This window comes from Buceros rhinoceros, unplaced genomic scaffold (assembly GCF_000710305.1).
Source record: "Buceros rhinoceros silvestris isolate BGI_N320 unplaced genomic scaffold, ASM71030v1 scaffold2221, whole genome shotgun sequence".
Classification (NCBI taxonomy): Eukaryota; Metazoa; Chordata; class Aves; order Bucerotiformes; family Bucerotidae; genus Buceros; species Buceros rhinoceros.
In genome coordinates this window covers 33,965-41,547 of record NW_010394679.1, presented here as the reverse complement: position 1 = coordinate 41,547, position 7,583 = coordinate 33,965, and positions in this window count along the sequence as shown.

Here is a 7,583-nt window from a genome sequence, read left to right as displayed (position 1 = left end):
AGGGAAAGATAGGTGATATTAATACAATAATCAGTGTATCTACAGTTCACGTTTACACAGATCATAAAATAAAAAGATGATTTTCCATTTTCTTTTCAAACTCAGCTCAAATTCAAACTGGACTTACGTTTTCAGGTAACACATAGTAACAGTGATCATACAGATCAGATTACAGTCTGGGTTATATATACCCCACAGCATCATAGTAATTTACACAATGTGTTATTTGTATTATCTCTAAGTCAGTTTAGTGATCTATGCATAAACACACAGTCAATTAAGCTATTTTATCATCAAACCTAAATGGCACATTGCTCTTCGTAGTGCTGTCCAGAGGAGAGGAGGTAGGCTTCTGGTAAATCCATGCTGGGCATTGAAAGAGGAAAAGAAGTAATTCAGGTTGCTATTACATTCCAGTTTGAGTTTCCTGACCCAGCTATTATGAAAAATATTTCCACAGTAATGTTCATTTGTACAGCAAATATACTGCTCCTGAAGCCAAAAAGGCATAATGTCACCCTTATTTTGCTATTCTTACAGAAAAACATCAGAGTACTGCAGTATTTTAGATGTTTTATTTGCTTGCCAAAAGTCTGTGTAAAGTACAGCAAAGTAACAAATGTGATAATTCTTCCAGATTCTTTCATGTTCTTCAGATGATAATTTCTGATAATCTCTGAAGTTCAGTATCCTAGGACTCACAGAGCAGTAGCCTGATGAAAGATGAAAACTTTGTGAATGGGGGTAAGAAGGAGATGGGACAAATTTAACCTGGTGGTAGATAATAAAAATATTGTTGCTAGAAGTTGCAATCATTAACATGCAGGTTCTGTCTGGAACACGATTTTGTAAGTCTGACACAGTTTTGATATGTATTGTCTTTCTTCATGACTTCCACACCAGGGTACTAAACACAGAACCAATATACATGTATGTCTACATGTGAAACTTAACCCAGAGTAAATAAGGAGTTTCAAGAGTCAGGAAAACTTGCAGAAAAGGCTGTCAAATTTGCCTCATTGACAATCCTACTTTTTCTGACTTCTATGAGTATTCAAAATTGTGACTTGAAAGTCAAAATGCATTGTTTAACTTGTAGATGAACTAGTATAAGAAGTAAACTGCTTGACCTTGGTTTATCACTTGCTGACACAGGACAAGAATAGAGTCCACAATCTGGATCAAATACCCATTGCTGGTTTAGCTCCATATAACAAAGCTAAACATTGAAACCACTTGCTTGGCCATAAAAGTGAGCAGCTATCATTCTGCGTACTCACGGGAACAAGATTTTAAATTTTGATGAATTCCCTTTATACGTTATCTCTGCACTTTATCACTTTTAAGAATCCTTGTGCTGCTATCTCCTCAACTATCCTAAATGAAGCTCACACAAGTGATAGAATAGGAACATTGAATCACAGAATAGTTTGGGTTGGAGGACACCTCAAGGATCTTCTAGATCCCACCCCCCTGCCATGGGCAGGGACTTCTTCCACTTGATCAGGTTGCTCTATGCCCCATCCAAGCTGGCTTGAACACTTCTGAGGATGGGTCATCCAGAGCTTCTCTGGGCAACTTGTTCTAGTGTCTCACCCCCCTCACAGTGCAGGATTTCTTCTTTAAACCTAACCTAAATCTACCCTCTTTCAGTTTGAAACTCTTACCCCTTGTTCTATCACTACATGTCCTTGTAAGAAGTCCCTTTCCAACTTTCCTGCAGGTCCCCTTTAGCTACTGGAAGGCTGCTTATAAGGGCTCCCTGGAGCCTTCTCTTCTCCAGGCTGAGCAACCCAAATTCTCTCAGCCTGTCCTCACAGGGGAGGTGCTCCAGGCCCGTGATCATCTTTGTGGCTCTCCTCTGCACTCTTCAACTGCTCCATGTCTTTCTTACGCTGGGCCCCCCAGAGCTGAACATGGTACTTGCACGCAGTAATGTATTGTTCAAAGAAAGAAGTGATCCAAAATTTGATCCTTATCAGGTGTGGATTCTACCGCCACAACATTTCCTGAATGGGATCCTGCTCTGTATGATGTCTGCAAAGCCAATGGAGCTATTTAGTGTGCCGGGTACTGCTACTTATTGAGTCCTGATGACAATAACTCATTCCTGTTAAAGTAGGTTTTTATACTGTGAATTATGCATTTGAGTTGACCTGGAAATCAATCAAATACATAAAATTTGTATTAATTTAGATGGCTAAATGCAGCTCTCACATGGTGAAACCTCTTAATGTAACAATATTTTATTTTTCTGTATGTTAATGTATCCATCTACCTACATAAAAAACCTTAAAATAATTATTATCCTTCTCCTATTGTAATGCAAAATCCATTTTTCCTCAATTTGCGTTTGAACAAAAAATTATAAATGCAATTTAAAGTTTAACTTACCATCAAGGTAGGTGATATGGTTATAATATGATTCCAAAGTCTATTCAGGAAGAACGTATCATCTCCGTACAAGTTTATGCATCTTTGAGGAAATTAATATTTCCGTTATATAATAGTATTTATACCAGCATATCAGACATAGACACTTTAAGAAAAAGGAGGTAGAAAGTCAGGTAGACCCTCTGTTCTGCATAAGGTAACCAGCGAAGGCAAAACTAGGGCTCAGGGACAAAGTCTGTTTCGAGAAAATTTGTAGTGTTATTAAGCATTAAATGTTTTCTTTATTTAAAAGTGTTGTATTTCTGTTTATTAAAAAACTAAATGTATTCTAGAATTGCTCTTCCAATAGAACTCTGATTAGAAAAAAGCTTACTCTCAGATAGGTGGGGGAAGACCGCTTGTAAATTCTGTTTCATTGAAGAGGGAAGTGGAGGTGTGGTAAAGTCTAAATGGAGCTGAAGCGATGCATTGGCTTTATCCTTTCTCTTAGGGCGAGTGAAACTTTCACTCTTGAGGAAGAATTAAAACTAAAGATTCAGACCTGTTACTGGTGATTTCAGCGAGCTTAGATTTTTCACACCAAATTATTGACTGAACAGAATAATTCTGCCTGGCTCGTTCTCAGAGGCAGAAATACACTTCTGAGCCTCCACTTCTTCCTTTAAGAACACATTTAGATAAAAATGATTTCTTTTATTTCCCAATTGCATTTTTAAAGAACTGCACGAGTCTGGGAATTTGCTAATGAATATATATCTATGGAAGACTGTATATATTTCTTAATACGTGTATTACACAGTTTTGGTCATCTGAACAACTTCTTGCATTTAAAGGCATTTACAAATTTAATGGAAATGTGGAAGACAATTTATTTTCAGTCATCTATTGATATGTTGCAATTTTAACTGGATCTTGCACACCTGGTCTGTAATAATAAATCAATATTTTGCCTCAAGTTATAGTGAGCATGCAAAGACAGTATGACGCTCTTGATGTCAGTCATAGAACACGTAACTGCTTCTGGTTCATTGTCTTGTTAGCAACACCTCCAGCTGTAATGAGAAACGAAATTACTAAAAATATTTTTCAAATCTGTATTTTTATAAATGTTTTGTGGTATAAATATACTCTGGGGTGAGAACTACATTAAATGCATTGTCAGATACTCTGAACTTAAGAACTGGAAGATTGAAACCACAAAGAACATGGTCCCCTGTATATGTCTCACTGAACCTGGTCACAGAGGTGGCACTGTCACAATCACTAAATGTAGAGATTCTGTGTTCAGCCCTGAGGACTTTAGTCTTTGGGGATATCTGCGAAGGTCCTCTGGAATATTGTTGGTGTCCCCTCACAGAATGAGTTCATCTCATGTCATTGTGCAGGTAAACCTCCAAATACTTCAATGGCTGCAGAATGAAACCTTGAAATTGCTGTATAACGAATCCTTTTGGGGAGAACAAACACGAGCTGGCCATTTAAAACATCCTGGTTTACATCTGAATTACCAACTAATTTTGCCCTTCTGTAAACTGGCTGAGATTGCCTTTTACCTACAGTTGTGTGATAATACCATCTAAATGCATGCAACAGATATTATGGGCAGTGACAAGTGAGGTCCATTGATGCCAGATGTGCACGTCGCTTGTTTGCATGTATTTCATCCCGGAAAAAATATCCAAAAGGCTTTGCAAAGTTTTTTTTTTTAAAAAAAATAATTAAATAATCCTGTTCCACAGCAAAAGATACTCAGCTGTAGAACTGTGCACTGTGCAATTCCTTATTTTCAGAAGTCACCAGAAGAAACTGAAGACGCACACAGAGAATAATACGAGGGTAAAATGTGAAAGACCGCACACTGATGAGTTTCAATGCTTTTTATTTTGTCCTCGGAACAGAGCTTGTCCGATTGCTGTGAACACAAAAAAAAAAGTGCAGGAATATGCCAAACCCAGGAACCTCTCTGGAAAACCTGCTGCTGTCCAGGATGGTTTATGGGAGGATAAGACCACAACTACTGCTAGTAGAAATGTGATTCCTCTAGACATACTGTCACTGTCCCCTCCCTCTCATCCTCTGCTGACAGCAAATTTCCAGGGCTCTATTTTTTGACTCTTCACTGCATTTTTAGCTCTTTCTCATGCTTCTTCATGTCAGGAGCAGCTTGGTTCAGCCATGTTTCCCTAGCCTTGAGGAGAACAATTTGCTAAGGAGCCCTGAGCAGTCTCTAGAACTGATGAAAAAAGCTTTTCCAGGAAGAACCACCTCTCTGACAACCTCTTGCTTTCAATGTCAGCACTTTTTCTGTTTTTGAACAGTTATTATCAAAAACAAAAAAGAAAAAACCCTCATAACAATTTTAAAGAGACTTTAAAATAAAAACTACCTCTGTTTTGAAATGTTCACATCTGTGTGGTAATCAGTATATGAGTATCTGTATTTTTTCCCTCACAATCTCAACAATACTGTCAGAATACCAAAATCATAGCTTAGGTTGGGAGGGACCTCCAGAATTCAGATTGTCCTATCTCCTGCATAAAACATATCAAGTTGTTTAAATCCACATTCAGTCAACTGTGAACACCTCCAAGGATGGAGATATTTGCGTTTTTCCAGTTATGAGGAACCTCCCCAGTTATGATGACATTTCAAAATTGATGCAGTGCGGCTTCACAGTGTCGTTAGTGAGCTCACCCCAACAGATCCCATCTGTTCCCATGGACTTGTGCATGCACAAGAATGTCAAGTGACACGCAACAGTGTTAACTCTTTGTTCCTCTACCGTGGGTACTAGCTTACTCCCACAGATCCTACTGGAAGGCTCAGGTACCTGAAATGTTTGAGGACAAGCCTTACTGGTGATAACCTAGAAAAAAATCCTCAGCCTTTTCCTTGTAGCTTTTCACTGGGTTCTCTGCTTTACTGACAAATTGGCCCCCACTCTCCTTACACTTCCTTTCAATACCGATGTAACTACAGAGATCTTTTTTGTTCCCCTTCACCTTGCTCACTCCTGGACCTTATATACCATGTGAAGGAGATGACTGCACAAATTCCTATTTCTGAGCTTGAGAGTCTGAAGAAGCTTTTCCCTTTCCACCCCATTTGCATCAGCCTGACATTGACTGGGAGAAGTAGGAGCTGTTTTGTACGACTTCCTATAGTGAGAAAGGTTAGCTGGCACAGGATATTGGTGATTCAAACTGCATGGCCCAGTAGGAGAGAAACTATTGACACATCAACTAATAATTCTTGACACTGACATTTTTGTCAAATGCTAGACCATGTTGAGAAGTGTGAGGGAATCAATCGATCGATCAATCAAAAAGAAAGATCAGGCTTTGGGATTTTTTTCCTTTTATATTTCAGTACCAATCTAGGGACCTCTAAAAGATACTTTTTACACTGAAAATATTTTTCTTGTATCCTGCACTATTCATTCCTCTCAAACAGAACTTCACCTAAAGTCCATTTCATCAGCCTGGTTCAAGCAGCTGAGTGTCTCTTAATGTTACAGCACCCTTGTCAAAAGTTCCTTTTAGCCATAGTAACTGCTGCAAACTTTTTTTCTCTTTACTTTATAATTCAATTTGTTTAAAAGGTAAGGAAACAGAAATTTTTATATGAAGTATATGTAAACACTATAATTTTCAAAATAAAAACTAGATTTTCCATGTTGCGATACATTCACCAATCCTACACACCTTAGCTTATATATAATTCGTAAAGACAAGAGCTAGTGAACCTAATGTTTTTCAAATAGTAAGCCCTAATTCAGTCTTTAATCAACTGCAGCCTTTTTGTCGTGCTTTAATTGCTATGTCATTTGAAATAAATTCAAATTTTGTGTTCACAGGGCTAGATTCCCCAGCCCTTTGCACAATAGCACAGCAGGAAATAGGAATTTCAAGCAACATTACATCATTAAACATAGTACATCAGAAGATTTTTTTCCCCATTGCTCTGAAGTGGCACCAGTCTTTAAATGGGTATCACTGTAACACCATGAAAACCGGTTCTGCTGCTAAATTTCAAGCAGATATTTTGTGATTAGAGTATTTTCTGTAATTAGCAGGCGTGAACTATCAAACAGCTACCACAACGATTGATCTGGATACTCTTGTATGACCGGTTACAGTGCCCAGCTTTCAGCTGGAAATACAGATAATGGACACAAAGGCTCTCTTAGCCCTCTCTGGTGTATACCGTAAATTGATACCGTATTCAAGTCCCTGTACTAAAGCACCTTCTGCAACAGACAAAACCAGCATGGCAATGTCCCATACATAGAGACCATCTTTCAAATGCATTATGTGCAAGGATCTAGGCAGCCTCAACTACCAGTTCTTTGGGGAAAAAAGTGCACAGAAGCTGGAGTTTTATGCTCCGTCTCATTCTCTAGCTATTTTTCAAATACATTTGCTTGTTGAACAACTTTGGCCATCATCTCAACTTTTCCTGTTTTAAAAAAAACCAAAATTGCATTGATGGAACAGAAACCTAAGAATCAAAACCGGTGCTATTTAAGGAATTTGATGTGCTCACGAACCATATATAGGTCTGTGTCCCCTCCCCCACTCCACTCCAGAGGACCACAGCTTTGTTACCACAAGGCTTTCATCCCATGCCCTTTTCAGCCTGACTGATTCTCCCTTATTTTACTTGGAACTAGGAAGGGATTTTGCAGCAAATTCGAATGTGGTTCTCTCAGTTAAATATAATTTACAAACTTATCAGAAACAGTAACCTCTTCTTCATAGTTAGTTAATGAAAGTTGCAGAAATCACCAAAGATCATGAGTGCAAACCATGAGCCATTCTGTCTGTCTTTAGTCCAGCTTGCAGCAAACAGGAGACAGGGAATTTTTTTCAGGTTGTTATTTTTAAGTAACACATCTGTGTTACTCAGATTCCTTCCAGAGAGGCTCTGTCTAATGAAAAGAGTGATTAAATGTCTCATAATTTTTATTCCTGACACGTGAATAAGAATTATAAAAGACATCTCTACAACCATATAATTCAATAGTTGATTGAATTATTTATATAATTCCCATGGTGTGGGAGCCCCCTAGATGTCACTTGCATACACTGATTACTCTCCAGAGCAATAGGAATCTCTGTTACTCCTATACAGCTCACTGAAAATGAAACCTAGGTAAGCAGATTTTCTGCCTTTGCTTTTTTCATTGA